The sequence below is a fragment of the Entelurus aequoreus genome, linkage group LG21, assembly GCF_033978785.1.
Source record: "Entelurus aequoreus isolate RoL-2023_Sb linkage group LG21, RoL_Eaeq_v1.1, whole genome shotgun sequence".
NCBI lineage: Eukaryota > Metazoa > Chordata > Actinopteri > Syngnathiformes > Syngnathidae > Entelurus > Entelurus aequoreus.
Window position 1 is genome coordinate 32,185,616 of NC_084751.1, and position 16,693 is coordinate 32,202,308.

A 16,693-nucleotide genomic window follows, 5' to 3' on the forward strand; every position below is an offset into this window, starting at 1 on the left:
GTTGGCATTATGTAGTGAGACCTCCTTAGGGCCTGATTCAATGACTTAGGGTCTATGCAGATCCTTAACTCCTCTGGCTGTCTGATAATCACCATGTTGCTAATCCATTCAGTAGGCTCTGTCAATGTGATTTAATGGCCCTCTTTTTCATATTTGTCTAGCTGAGCCTTGACTGCATCTTTGAGAGCCACTGGGACATTACGTGGGGACGCCTGCACTGGGGCTATGTCAGTATGTAACTCAAAATGAACATCCCCTGGGAGTGACTCAACTGGCTTGTTGAAAACATCATGATAAGTCTGCACAAGGTGCTGCCTGGTTACAATGCTAACAGTGTGCAACGCAGTAATCAGAGCAAAAGGGTTGAAGAAACAAATTTTGAAGAAACTAGAACAGTGGTTCTTAACCTGGGTTCGATCGAACCCTATGGGTTCGGTGAGTCGGCTTCAGGGGTTCGGTGGAGCTTCCGCCGCGGAGGTCAAGACACACCCGACTCATTGTGTAAATACAAACTTCTCCCTTACGGCGTAATATGGATACCCTCAAACAATGTCCCCTCTAATTTTCCATATGCGTGAGCACTGAGCAAACGCAAAAACTCCCTGAGCATTCAGTGGAGCACATGTGAGCACACCTGTCCCAAACCTGACTAAATAACAAATAAAATGTTTTATTATTTTAATCAAATGACAGCTGTCATTTCCATGAGATTATTTTCTAATATAAGTGTTTTGGCCCACTTACAATAACAATAACAAAAAATATTGTTTTTTATGAGCTGTGTACTAGTATTGTATGTCTGGGTGGAAAACGAAGAAAAGGAACAGACTTTGCTGTGAAAATAAATAAATAGTTGTATTTTATAATTTATCATTTAAAATGACATGAGAGTGGCACTTGCCAAGGTGAAGCCATGTATATCTGAACTGGTCTCTCAAAGGCAACGGCAGAAGTCACACTGATTTGCAGGTGTGTAATTTGTTGTGAGTTCATGCACTGTTGGTTTTGTTCTTTGAACAAGGTGATGTTCATCCACGGTTAATTTTGTGCACCAGTAAAAAAACAAATAACTTTGCCTTGAATTTGAAAAAAACCCAAACCATTTTATTTTTCACTAAAGAAGGGTTCGGTGAATGCGCATATGAAACTTGTGGGGTTCGGTACCTCCAACAAGGTTAAGAACCACTGAACTAGAATATAAAACATGTTTTCAGTTATTTCACCTTTTTTTGTTAAGTACATAATTCCACGTGGGTTGATTTATAGTTTTGATGCCTTCAGTGACAATCTACACTACCGTTCAAAAGTTTGGGGTCACATTGAAATGTCCTTATTTTTGAAGGAAAAGCACTGTACTTTTCAATGAACATAACTTTAAACTAGTCTTAACTTTAAAGAAATACACTCTATACATTGCTAATGTGGTAAATGACTATTCTAGCTGCAAATGTCTGGTTTTTGGTGCAATATCTACATAGGTGTATAGAGGCCCGTTTCCAGCAACTATCACTCCAGTGTTCTAATGGTACAATGTGTTTGCTCATTGGCTCAGAAGGCTAATTGATGATTAGAAAACCCTTGTGCAATCATGTTCACACATCTGAAAACAGTTTAGCTCGTTACAGAAGCTACAAAACTGACCTTCCTTTGAGCAGATTGAGTTTCTGGAGCATCACATTTTTGTGGTCAATTAAACGCTCAAAATGGCCAGAAAAAGACAACTTTCATCTGAAACTCGACAGTCTATTCTTGTTCTTATAAATGAATGCTATTCCACAAAATTGTTGGTAGTGTACATTAAAATGTAAATATAAATAGTCATGAAAATAAAGAAAACGCATTGAATGAGAAGGTGTGTCCAAACTTTTGACCTGTACTGTATACTCAACTTTGCATCAATGTCTGGTGCCTGCTGGGTTTGTGTGTCTTTTTGCTGTTTTTTGCCCATGTATTCGTATTAGCAACATAGCTCAAAACGTTAGGGGTAGAGATGTCCGATAATATCGGCAGCCGATAAATGCTTTAAAATGTGATATCGGAAATTATCGGCTTCTGTTTCAAAAAGTAAAATTTATGACTTTTTATAAAGGTCGCTGTAAGGAGTGGTACACGGACGAAGGGAGAAGTACAGAGCGCCAATGTACCTTAAAGGCACTGCCTGTGCGTGCCGCCCCAATCACATAATACCAACGGCTTTTAACACACACAAGTGAATGCAAATCATACTTGGTCAACAGCCATACAGGTCACACTGAGGGTTGCCGTATAAACAACTTTAACACTGTTACAAATATGCGGCACACTGTGAACTGTGAGGTGGTTCGGGCATCTGGTCAGGATGCCACCCGAACGCCTCCCTAGGGAGGTGTTTAGGGCACGTCCGACCGGTAGGAGGCCACGGGGAAGACCCAGGACACGTTGGGAAGACTATGTCTCCCGGCTGGCCTGGGAACGCCTTGGGATCCCCCAGGAAGAGCTAGACGAAGTGGCTAGGGAGAGGGAAGTCTGGGCTTCCCTGCTTAGGCTGCTGGCCCCGCGACCCGACCTCGGATAAGCGGAAGAAGATGGATGCATGGATGGACTGTTAACCCACACCAAACAAGAATGACAAACACATTTCGGGAGAACATCCGCACCGTAACACAACATAAACACAACAAAACAAATACCTAGAACCACTTGCAGCACTAACTCTTCCGGGACGCTACAATATACACCCCCCGCACAATTGTTTGATTAAATTAAATTCTAGAGAACCAAATCAGTCAAGACAAGTACAATATACAAAACCCAAAACCAGTGAAATTGGCAAGTTGTGTAAACCGTAAATAAAAAGAGAATACAATGATTTGCAAATCATTTTCAACCTATATTCAATTGAATAGACTGCAAAGACAAGACTTAACGTTCAAACTGGTAAAACGTTGTTATTTTTAGCAAAAATGTGTTAAAAAAAGCTGGCACAAGTGGCAAAAAAGACTGAGAAAGTTGAGGAATGCTCATCAAACGCTTATTTGGAACATCCCACAGGTGAACAGGCTAATTGGGAACAAGTGGGTGCCATGATTGGGTATAAAAGCAGTTTCCATGAAATGCTCAGTCATTCACAAACAAGGATACGGCGAGTGTCACCACTTTGTGAACAAATGCGTGAACAAATTGTCGAACAGTTTAAGTGTAGTCAATTGAATATAAGTTGAAAAGGATTTGCAAATCATAGTATTCTGTTTTAATTTACGAATTACAAAACGTGCCAACTTCACTGGTTTTGGGTTTTGAAAAATACCTTATTGTATCTCATTAATGCTTGAAAGTCCTTAATCCTGTGTACAACATCTTATTCTCTGATTTCATAACAATTTAACAAAAACGTAACAATAACAACACAACAAAAGGCAAATGGACCTCATCATTTTTGCATAATTCCAAAGCTGATACCACCGTTAATATCGGAACTACTTTTGCTATCATCGGTATTTGGATCGAGCCTTCGTTCCTCTAACTCAGTGTTTTTCAACCTTTTTTGACCCTAGCAAATTTTTTTGTGTTGAAAAAATCCGGAGGCACACCACCAGCAGAAATCACTAAAAAACGAAACTCAGTTGACAGTAAAGAGTTGTCGTCGCAATTGTTGGATATGACTTTAAACTATAACCAAGCATGCATCATTATAGCTCTTGTCTCAAAGTAGGTGTACTGTCACCACCTGTCACATCACGCCCTGACTTATTTTGAGTTTTTTGCTGTTTTCCTGTGTGTAGTGTTTTAGTTCTTGTTTTGCGCTCCTATTTTGGTGGCCTTTTCTCTTTTTTTGGTATTTTCCTGTTGCAGTTTCATGTCTTCCTTTGAGCGATATTTCCCGCATCTACTTTGTTTTAGCAATCAAGACTATTTAAGTGTGGGGACATTGTTGATTGTCATGTCATGTTTGGACAGGGCTTGCCCGTGGCATAGGCCGTATAGGCAAATGCTAAGGGCGCCGTCCATCAGGGGGCGCCACGCCAGTGCCACAAATGTTGGAGAAAAAAAAAACAAGAAAAAAAAAGTTGGTACTATTATTTCTAAATACAAAAAATAATCCCACGTTAATTAAAATGCAAAATAAAGCCTATTTAATAGAAATATAATTTGTTACAACATTACGCCCCCCCCTTTCCCCCCGCATGGTGCGCCCACTCCCTTCCCATATCATGACTCTTTTTGGACGTCACCACATCAAAAATGAACACAAGATGTCAAAACGGCCAAAACTGTCAGGTGCCCAGGGAAGAAAAAATAGAAAAGAAGAGGAGGAGAAACGAGAAAAAACAGAGGTAGCAGGTGGGTAACGTTAGCCTAAATGAAATTATTTGTTAAGTTAAAAAGTTAAAGTACCAATGATTGTCACACACACACACTAGGTGTGGTGAAATTTGTCCTCTGCATTTGACCCATCCGCTTGTTCACCCCCTGGGAGGTGAGGGGAGCAGTGGGCAGCAGCGGTGCCGCGCCCGGGAATCATTTTGGTGATTTAACCCCCAATTCCAACCCTTGATGCTGAGTGCCAAGCAGGGAGGTAATGGGTCCCGTTTTTTTATAGTCTTCGGTATGACTCGGCCGGGGTTTGAACTCACAACCTACCGATCTCAGGGCGGACACTCTAACCACTAGGCCACTGAATAGGTGGTATCACATTTGTCTGTTACAGAATGTGATTGTAGCCTGGCTTTTTAGCATTAAGCTAATGTTACATGATTCGGCAATTGCTAATCAATAAATAGCTAGTTCTGTTTTAACGTCGGGTTAATATTGTGGAGGGGGCTAAATTGTCATGGAAAATAATAATGTAACATTAGGTAATTACAGTACTCCCACCTTACATTCCTCAGGGACATTTGTATTAGATCTTTTAAGCAGGTGTTTTTTGTTTACATTGTTATTGCCTTCTGGTTAGCTAATGTTTGCTCTGCAGGTAATAGTCACTTTTCCACCCCTTTATATATTAGGTATAGTTGTAAGCCTAGTTGTTAAAGTGCACATCATTAATGTTAATTAAGCAATATTACATGAGAGGGAATGCTGTTTTTTAATTTGAGCACTGCTGTGATTCGGTTAAAGATAATCATAACATAACATTCTCATATAATATGTTAATTTGCTTTCTTTAAGTAAAAAAAAAGGTCAAAGACAAAGCTATTCGGTTTCTTGTGAGTATATACACTTCTCTGCCGATGTGGGGGGGCGCCACCTAAAATCTTGCCTAGGGCGCCAGATTGGGCCAGGCCTGTGTTCGGATATACGTTGTCTTTGCTCCACAGTAAGTCTTTGCTGTCGTCCAGCATTTTGTTTTTAATTTGTAGCCAATTCAGTTTTAGTTTTGTTCTGCATAACCTTCCTTAAGCTTCAATTCCTTTTCTTTGGGGTACTCACCTTTTTGTTTATTTTTGGTTTAAGCATTAGACACTTTTTTTTTTACCTTTATACTGCCTCCCACTGTTTTTGACATCGACAAAGCAATTAGCTACCGGCTGCCACCTACTGATATGGAAGAGTATTACACGGTTACTCTGCCGAGCTCTAGACAACACAGACACTCAACAACAACACATCATATTCAGACTATAATTACTGGTTTGCAAAAAATGTTTTTAACCCAAATAGGTGAAATTAGATAATCTCCCACGGCACACCTGACTGTATAGTGGTTAGAGTGTCCACCCTGAGATCGGTAGGTTGTGAGTTCAAACCCCGGCCGAGTCATACCAAAGACTATAAAAATGTGAGCCATTACCTCCCCGCTTGGCAATCAGCATTAAGGGTTGGAATTGGGGGTTAAATCACCAAAAATGATTCCCGGGCGCGGCCACCGCTGCTGCCCACTGATCCCCTCACCTCCCAGGGGGTGATCAAGGGTGATGGGTCAAATGCAGAGAATAATTTCGCCACACCTAGTGTGTGTGTGACAATCATTGGTACTTCAACTTTAACTTTTAACTGTATCTCACGGCACACTAGTGTGCCGCGGCACAGTGGTTGAAAAACACTGCTCTAACTAGTGCTATTTTCTGGACAATCGCCTTCTTGACCACTAGATGGCGTACAAGTGTCACGATCCCACTATACTCATTATAATAATAAATAGTTTGTTCCTCGTAGCATTGATGTGTAAAAGAACAGAGCGGCGTGGTAAAGTTCTATAAAGTTATATATATAATTAGTTGTAGTAGAAGGCCTGAATGTGCGCCTCCTGACTGCGACACCGCCCCACTAAGGAGGAGTTGGCTGGCTGGCTAGTTAGTTAGTCGTTAGCTAGTTAGTTAGCCTGTAGTTAGTTAGTAGACACGACTGCCGTTAGCCGAGAGCAACTAAGAACAAGTTTTGATCTGCTTTTTCTCCTGGCTCAATCTGCTCTTTTTCTTGCATTCTTTGACGTGACGACACCATTGTTGGATTGGGATTGTAAAGGCTTGTTGGCGGGACTCGATCGCTCTTTCAGGTAAAACTTTTATGAAAACTTTACACCGTTATGTTAACCGTGATACCATTTTAACCACATTTTTTATTAATGGCTACATCATCGACTAAATCGTCGCTTACAGCAGTGTAGAAGTGCTTGACGTCATGACCTGGTAGAAAAGTTGTGTTTGTCGTCGTGTGTACTGTAGGCTACTAGCTTCCACTTTGAAAACGATAATAAATGGTAATTTCCTTCTCTATAAAAGGATGATACATGCTCATTTCAGTTACTATAGAAGATGGTAAATAGTTGAAATACCATTGTGATAATGGCTGTTGTGTGTGCGGTTGTGATTCATCTTGAAACTAGGACGTGTGTACATATTTACTGCGAGTATATATATTTGTGTGTGTGTGTGTGTGTGTATATATATATGTGTGTATGAATGTATGTATGTATGTGTATATATATGTATGTATGCATGTGTATATGTATGTATATATATATGTATGTATGTATATACAGTATGTGTATATATATATATATATATATATATATATATATATGTATGTATGTATGTGTATATATATGTATGTATGTATGTGTATATATATATGTATGTATGTATGTGTATATATATGTATACATGTATGTATGTATGTCTACATATGTATGTGTATATATATGTATGTATGTGTATATATATGTATGTATGTGTATATATATATGTATATATGTATGTATGTGTATATATGTATATATATATGTATGTATGTGTATATATATATGTATATATATGTATGTATGTGTATATATGTATATATATACATGTATGTGTATATATAGATATGTATGTATGTATGTATGTATGTATGTATGTATGTATGTATGTATGTGTATATAAATGTATGTATGTATGTGTATATATATGTATACATGTATGTATGTATGTATGTATGTATGTATGTGTATATATATGTATATATGTACGTATGTATGTGTATATATGTATGTATGTATGTATGTATGTATGTATGTATGTGTATATATATGTATATATATATATATGTACATATGTATGTGTATATATAGATATGTATGTATGTATGTATGTGTATATATATGTATATATATATATATGTACGTATGTATGTGTATATATAGATATGTATGTATGTGTATATAAATGTATGTATGTATATGTATATGTATGTATGTATTAAGTTAAGTTAAAGTTAAAGTACCAATGATTGTCACACACACGAGGTGTGGTGAAATTTGTCCTCTGCATTTGACCCATCCCCTTTTTCGCCCCCTGGGAGGTGAGGGGAGCAGTGAGCATGTGTATATATATGTATATATATGTATGTATGTGTATATATGTATATATACATATACATATACTTTTATGTATGTATATGTATATATACATATACATGTATATGTGTATATATACATATACATGTATGTGTGTGTGTGTGTGTGTGTGTGCTGTGTAAAAGAGTACTTTGGTGACTTGTCCGGGTTTGAGTGTCGTGTTGTAGCATGCAGACAATGCAAAAGAAGACAAAAGTCATAGCCTGCGGATGTTGATTGTGACACCGCCGTGTTGAGGCGGTGACACATTCACATTTTTACAACACGTAATATTGGTGGAATTCCCAGTACTTGACTGCACTTTGTATGAGATATTTCTATGACAGTGTTTTTTCCTCATTTTAAAACATGATGATGTTGAAGGGGAATGAATACATGCTAATAGTCTACTAACATATTGTATTGTCTGTAATTTTTACACCTCTGTCTTCTAAGCTGCTCATTTGTGTGTAATCATTTTAACTGTCTGTAATGAAAGAAGTGACATACCCACATTCCTGTATTTTGTTAGTAAAGTAGTAGGGATACCTCGATTGTCGTCAGTAATCCCTTCCAAAAGTTAGACCGAATGGTACGAAAATGAAAAAAAAAATGACATCCAAAAAAATATAAACACCAAACACGTTATTGGAGAATACATTGTTTTACATTAAAAAACAATGTAAATGATCATTTAAGATCACTTCTAACTTCATTGAAGACTCTTGTTGGCAAAGATGGTGAAAAGCGGAGAGGAGAGAACAAAACGGAAGTCATCTTTGCACTTTTCTAGGTGTGATTTCTCAAATTCTATAGTGGCTGTCACCTTCTTTATCAAAGTGCTGGCACTTGCGACTTTCTTTGGTCCCATAGTGGATTATTTTGCCGTGGTATTCAATGAAATTGCTCCAAAATTTTTCACCAAATACCTCCTCAGAAAAAAACTTGGCTCTCCAAGTACCACCATACTGACCAACATTAAAATACAGTAGTGTATTAGTCCTAAGTATTCATTAAAAACAAGTCAGAGGTTTTATTTAACAAGTATTTTGAATATGTTTGGCCGCTATAACATTACACACAGTTTGAACAGTAACACTGTGTTTGAATATAGGAAAATAAAACACTGTATTTATTCAAGCGATTCTTTGACGTACCATGAGATGGAGCCTGCGTATCACTCGTGGTACACGTATCACAGTTTGAGAATCACTGCAATAAAACATGTTTGTAACTGTCAAACTAAGTGTGTGATAGTGTATGCAATTGTGTGAGTGGGGCTTAATTATGATTTTGAGGCATTATCTTGTAATGCTCAATTTTCTTCCTATCTATATTTTTTTGTACTTGTAACTTTTTAAACCGCTCTGCTTGCGTGTGTAGGTACTATGGATGGAAATGAGCTTTTGGCTAGAATGCGGTGTGTTTACATTTCAATGCAAAATATAGAGAAATGTTCATCTATGTCCTTCCCAATGTAAATACATTTAATTGTAAAAAGCTAAATACAGACCAAAATACAGACGAAAGAGTCCCTCTGTCTTGCCTGGGGCGCGGTCTTTCTGGCGTCACTTCCTGTGTGGGCGCGGTGTTCCTGGCGTCACTTCCTCTCCGAACTCGATCAACGATCAATGAGTCCATACGAAGCTAAGTGCCGGAGATCCAAGAAATACACGGCTGACTTACGCGTGTAAAAATGTGTCCGAGGAGGGGGACCTAAACGCTGGTGTGGCTGAAACGGGGGCTTAGGCTAAATAATTATTCGTTTAAGGGGTTAAACGACTTAGTGTAGACATGGCCTCAGTAAACGTTTGGGAACTGAGGAGACCAACTTTTGAAGCTTTTCAAGTGGAATTATTTCCCATTCTTGCTTGATGTACAGTTTACGATTATCTGCGTGCGTCACTGGGTCAGCGACAAACAAAGTCGCTCTTTCCGTTCCATACAGGCACCGCCGCCATGTTGAAAATAGTTTCTCCGAGCGATCTCATTGGAGACCAAGCAGCCAATCAGAGTACATTTGTCCAGTTCTCTGATTGGTTGCCTTTTTGACACAAATATAACGGTGTGAACATTTGTTAGTTAAGGTAGTGTCTCTCCAGGGGACAGGCGGACGGACGGGGTGGGTGGGTGTAAGGAACAGTGTAACTCGGCATGTCGCCATCACCATCACGTCTCCACCTCATCGCTGCCACCACAGCCTGGGGGGGGCAATAGACTACAGACTGTGGTGAAGTAGGCCGGCTTTGTCGCATGAAGACGCCTACAATTTTTGGTTATTTGCTGAATGGCGATATATATATCGATATTTTTTACGTAAAGTAAAAACAAAACACAAAACAGTCCTACTTACCTGAGATACTAAGTGTAGAGGCAGGGATTTGTTTCTCACTTGTCACCTGGGATAGTGGGTGTGGCTACGTGTGTGTGTGTGTGCGTGCGTGTGTGCGTGTGTGCGTGTGTGGGTGTGTGTGTGTTTGTGTGTGTGTGTGTGTGTGTGTGTGTGTGTGTGTGTGTGGGGCTGAATGATTGCTGAATGAATAACACCTGCACCTGCCTGTGAATCATTTTGTCTTGTATATAGAGAGAGTGAGGTAGGGTGTCGTTACTTCTGTTGACCACAATAGGCTATCTTTTTCCATCATAGTCTGGTCCATATAGTCCTGCAAATCCATCTGCATGTAATGTATTGTTTTTTACTCAAGGGGAAAATAAATCACCCTCAAAACTGTAGTAATGACTTCATGTTGCATCCTTGGACCCAGCGTGTCAGACAGAGCCCTGCTTTCTACTCTCAATGACTAATTTGTTTCTGATAGTCACACAACACTAAGTATGCCATTATTATGACTTAGTAAGTCAATATTTTGACGTAGTAATTTACTAAGTCAAAATAATGACACAATAATGACTTACTAAGTCAAAGTAATAAGCGTTTGCAATAAGCGTTTGAAAAAAAGAGTTAAAAGTAGGGCCACATGCTGAAATATGCTCAACTCATCATGCTTAATTTATTACTGCATTTGGGAAGCCTGTAGTTGATTTTTATTATGTAAATGTAATATTTTTATCAACATGTGATAGCAGGGACCCTGCCATTCAAAACTAGGCTGCTACATTACTAATGATTAATGTAACTATAGCTGAAAAATAGTACAATAGCAATAGGAGGGACTATTCATCCCTGAACACCATGGAGTTCATGTAGGCTTTATGATGCAGTTACATTATTATAACAACTATCAGAGACAGCTTCAGGAAACTCTTCATTTAACATAATGTGGTTTTTTGCTGCTTCAACACAGAAAAAGGTAAAGTGAAATAACTTAGTTGATAACTGTAGGTCAATAATGCTTGTCTTTCTCTCAGACAGACAGGACTTTGCTGTCCGTAACACACACGCATGCACGCAGCTCACTGTGCGGTGTGTGTAATGTTACGCTAAAAGCTAATTAGCCTTCACCTCAAGGACTGCGAGCGAGCTGAGCTGCCGCTTATGTTTCTAGAACGTCAACGGGACCATAGTGATGTTACTAGTAGTTGACTGGGAGGTGTTTATTACAATTTGGGGAGAGTCCGCTGCCTTATGCTTACCTGCTAAACTAGGCTGACCATATTCTGAAATCCCAAAAAGTCCAAGGCGGAGCACACCAAGGCCGGGACTAGGTGAAAATTTGCCAATGATACTCGAACTTGCTTTATAAATAATATATTTATTTAAATAAAGCAATTTTTCTCCTCTGTTGACAGCAGTGTTGGTGCTAGGAATCTTAAAAATGGGGTCCCAGGGACCCCATCAAGTCATAAAAATGGGGTCCCACAGTACATTTTTGGGGTCTCACTTTTTGTAAGTGTTTTGAAAACAAATGATAAATGGGTGCATTATCCTGTTATATCTCACATTCTATATTGTGTTTTGGAAAAAGGTTGTCATAAACGTTACTTCATTCATTAAAAAAATAATAAAAAAAGAAAACACATTTTAAAAAGTATGTTTTTGGGGTGGAAGAGTCTGGTCGGGTGCTGCTTAGCTTGAAGCTAACAGCTAGCCTGTCTCCATCCTGGAACGATGTGGATACAGCAGGAGATAAAGTGAAGTTTCCATGGACTCACAAAAGACTAAAACAAGTCATTTACTGGAGACATGGCACAGGATAAAGTTAAAAAGGTGGATTTTACACTCATCTTAGTGTTTACCATCAAGTCTTTCTTTTGACAGCCCCTCGCGCTAAACTTGTCCCAGTGCAAACTGAGGCAGTATTTGTCATTGCTAAAACTTTCGGTGAATCAAAATTTACGACCAATAAAAACACAATAAACGGGGACGGAAGTTTGACCCGGCAAATATAAACAAAACAAAACACTGGCGGAAAGCGATAATCGAGACAATAAAAAAACAAGCAAACCGGGCGGTAGGTAAAAAAAACAAAAAATCTGCGTCCTTTCTGATTTCAATGCTTAAAAAGACACAAAAAGTGCGTTAACGCCAACACTGGTTGACAGTATAACTATATAAGTCACACTTATATTCTGTAACATTCACAGTTTTGGAAAAAGTGCAGAGGTAGAAGAATTTAAAATAACCTCTTGTATACAGTATAATGTAAACATAAATAATGCCTCAAAACAGGTTAATTACATTTAAACAAAAAACAGCAGACGAGCTCTCGCCCTGCACAGCTGTTTTGTGCTTTGTAGTGTCGATATGGGCTTGTAGATCTTTATTTGCCACAGATATATATGTTCCTGCTTTGCACACAGTGCATTCTGCTTTCCACGTGTCACGGCCGGGACGAAAACACGGCTACCTTTTGCATTTACGTTTCGGCATCTCTCTCTTGTGTCCTGTCTGTCCCTCCACATCTCTCTCTTGTGTCCTGTCTGTCTCTCCACATCTCTCGCTTGTGATCTGTCTGTCTCTCCACATCTCTCGCTTGTGATCTGTCTGTCTCTCGACTCTCTCGCTCTCTCGCTCTCTGTCTCTGCCCCTCCCTCACGAATGCTGCTGCGTGCGCTCGCCTCCACAATTTGTTTTGTTTTTAACCCGTTCTTAACCCTGAACGAACATTGAAAATACACATAACCCTAACTCAAAATGCTGGACATTTGAGGCATTTAAGAAACCCCGCCCGGACAGCCCCGTAAACGAGGACATGTCCGGGGAAAAGAGGACGTATGGTCAGTCTAGCTAAACACCTTTCTGCTCACCACACCGCATGAGCCCTGACTCCATGCGCTCTGAATACGCACTGCTGATTGGCTGTTACATGCGCTCTCAATACGCACTGCTGATTGGCTGATATATATATATATATATATATATATATATATATATATATATATATATATATATATATATATATATATATATATATATATGCAGGATAATGCATACATTTATCATTTGTTATATTATATAATATTCTATATTGTGTTTTGGATAAAGGTTGTCATAAACGTTACTTAATTCATTAAAAAAATTATACAAAAGAAAACAATTTTTTGTGCATATGTAAATTATTCAGTTATAAACATTCATTCACTTTTTGTTCTTTCTTTCATGGATCTAAACTTAACCGCTGCCGGTATTTTTTTCTATACTTTTATTTAATAAGTTGAAGGTGTTTTTATTTCAGTATAAAAGTGTAAAGAGTATTTTGCTTTGGTCATGAAATTATGATAATCGTGTGCCAAGGCATACATGCATATGACACATTTAATTGATTATTTTCACCCGCCACATGGCAATTAATGCCAACAAACTTAGAATTTGGCAAGTTAGTTTCAATGTCATTTAATAAAATGGCACTCAATGCTTCTAGCATTTCATTTCTGGCTTTGTGATGGCCATAAGCTGCCGGTAGGCTGGCACCATTGGACTTTTGCAGCTCAATCAAGCTTGGGAACTTCGACAAGGGGAGGTTCTCTTTGGCCAAGTAATGCACAGTCCGCAGCTGGCTAATAACACTGTCTCTACTTGTCTCCTCTGCTCTTTTCAGAGCGCCAAAAAAGCTGGTCGACTGCTTCCCAGCCGATTCAGCCAACTTGGGAACTGATTGTTGTGAGAGTAGCATATGTGTGTGTGTGTGCTCCTTTAGGAATGGCAGTATGTGGGGTGAGTGACGTGTGTAAGTGAGTGGGCGAGAGAGAGGAGAGGGAGCTGTAGCAGTTTGTGTGCAGGAGCATTAGTAGCATAGTGGATGTCCGGTTGGTTTTGTGGAAAACATAAATAAAGAGTTGTAACGAATCGACGGCCTCGTCATTCTGCCCCAAGAGCAGAACTGTAGGGACCCACTGCCGGGTAAAGTGGAGCGTGCCGACAAGCAGGAAAGGTGTAACATTATGTTTCTTGGTGCCTGGTGAGGCTGGATCTTTGAAAATCAGTGCACCCGGTCTTAAAGGTGTTCTTTCGTTTTACATGGCGTGCAAAACATCTTTCCATCTTCATAAGTGAGCCATTTGCTGAAAAGTGACTCCTGAAGTCACTTTTCATTGAAGCTTTGCTTCTTGGGTTTATTACTCGCCATGACCAAAACAATAACACGCGGGAGTCCTAATACCGGAAATGCAGTATTTGTGATTGATAAAACTTTCGGCGAATCAAAATGTAAGAAATTGTGCCGGAAAGTTCATTACTTTGAAGTTGACGCAATAAACGGAGACGGAAATATGACCTGGCAAATATAAACTAAACAAAACACAGGCGGAAAGCGATAATCGATAAAAAAACAAGCAAATCGGAGTTTTGACCCGGAGAAAGCAGGGTCGGTAAAAAAAAAAATCTGCGTCCCGGGGAGGTGCGGACTTCTGGTAATGCGTGTCCTTTCTGATTTCAATGTGTTAACGTCAACAGTGTATATATATATGTGTGTGTATATATATATATATATATATATATATATATATATATATATATATATATATATATATATATATATATATATATATATATATATATATATGTAAATGTGTGTGTGTGTGTGTGTGTATGTACATGGGCCATTCTACCGAATGTTCTCTCCCCCAACTTTGTCACTACAGAATCATAACCTTTAAATATGAATATATAATATTATGTTACTCTGATAATATCATGCTTACTTACCTTGTGTTAAGATTATTTTTTAAAAATAACATCCATAAAAATGAATTATTCAACACATTTTTTTTCTTTGATATATGACATTCTTTAAAATCGACATGCTTTCTTTTTAAAATGCATAACACTGATCAGATTGATTTCAAAGTTAATTATTTATGAAATTGAACATGCATTTAACCAATCAGTATCGTAATATTTTAGTTGATAACGCAATATACTTTATTTTCTTTGTAAACAACGAATGTTTCGGTAGTGACTGCACATGTTTCGGCAGTGACCACTATTTTGTTTGCAAGGTTGTACTATATTTCCTCAACCTTATTTTCTTAATATTAACTTATAACAAGCTTGATGTTGGAAATAATGTAAACACTTATGTTTTGTGGTCAATAAAATCATTAATTTTTTAAGAAAACTGTTAATATGAGTTAAAAATAAGTACCCACGTGGGTTCACTATTCAGTGGCAGCACAGTGGGGCAGTGGTCAGCGCTCGTGCCTCACAGAGAAAAGGTCCGAGGTTTCTTTTCTAAGTTCGGGGTCTTTCTGTGTGGAGTTTGCTTGTTTTTCCCGTGACTGTGTGGGTCCTTCTCCCTTCCAAAAACATACAACTGGGGATAGGCCCTTCCTACCTCCAAAGACATGCACCTGGGGATAGGCTGATTGGCAACACTAAATTGGCCCTAGTATGTGAATGTTGTCCATCTGTGTTGATCCTGCCATGAAGTGGCGACTTGTCCAGGGTGTACCTTGCCTTCCGCCCGAGTGCAGCTGGGAAAGCCTCCAGCCACCCCGCGACCTGGAGAGGGACAAGCGGTAGAAAGTGGATGTATTCAGCATTCAGAGAAGAAGAAAACACTTCATATTATTGTCAGGCTTCTGGCGGACCGGTAATTTTCAGAGGCGTTATAGTACCGAATATGATTAATTAGTATTGCGGTACTATACTAATAGCGGTATACCGTACAACCCTACACTGGACACCAAATCAGATTGGATAATATTTGCCAGTCAAAACGCTCCGAAGTGCTTTAAATCTAATATTTTCGTATCATATTGGGCCACATCAGGAGGTAGTCCGAATCCTTTTGGAATCTGATTTTTTCGAATGTGACTGCAGTTTAAACAGCAAAGCGACCTGTTTGCGACTTTTACGTCATCTTTGGTCAAGCTGCGTGATTTGTGTGTGCAGCACCCTCACTTTCCTTTTTGCAATTATTTTCTTCCTCCTCCGTTTAGTTGTTTTCCATCATCTGACTACTTCCTCGATAAAGCAGCCATGTCACAAACCCATTAACACGCTGATCTGTGGTGTCCATGTTTTCTCCTGTTGTAGTGACTTCCTTGCTCATTTAAAGATTCCGGTCAACTTCCTTTGTTTTCCTTTGATCGAACTGCGCATGTGACATTGGTGCCACACTGCTCAGTGGCCTTGTGGTTAGAGTGTCCGCCCTGAGACTGGAAGGTCGTGAGTTCAAACCCCGGCTGAGTCATACCAAAGACTGTAAAAATGGGACCCATTGCCTCCCTGCTAAGCACTCAGCATCAAGGGTTGGAATTGGGGGTTAAATCACCAAATGATTCCCGAGCGCGGCCACCACTGCTGCTCACTGCTCCCCTCACCTCCTTGGGGGTGAACATAGGAATGGGTCAAATGCAGAGGATAATTTCACCACACCTAATGTGTGTGGGACTATTGTTGGAACTTTAACTTTATTGGGGCCTGTGCACGTTTAAACTGGAGTCTGATAAAGATTACATCCATTCATTTTCTACCGCTTGTCCCTCTTGGGGTCACAT

At 39.2% G+C, this 16,693-nt stretch overlaps 1 protein-coding gene across 1 annotated transcript in view; it reads left to right on the forward strand.

Annotated features, from left to right (window-relative positions):
• The first annotated feature begins 6,133 nt into the window (after positions 1–6,133).
• Positions 6,134–16,693, forward strand: part of tln1 (talin 1) — a 136,614-nt gene continuing 126,054 nt past the window's right edge. Inside the window, exon 1 of the mRNA XM_062031499.1 lies at positions 6,134–6,475. The gene's annotated coding sequence lies outside the window, so the exon portion shown is untranslated. The remainder of the gene's footprint in view (positions 6,476–16,693) is intronic.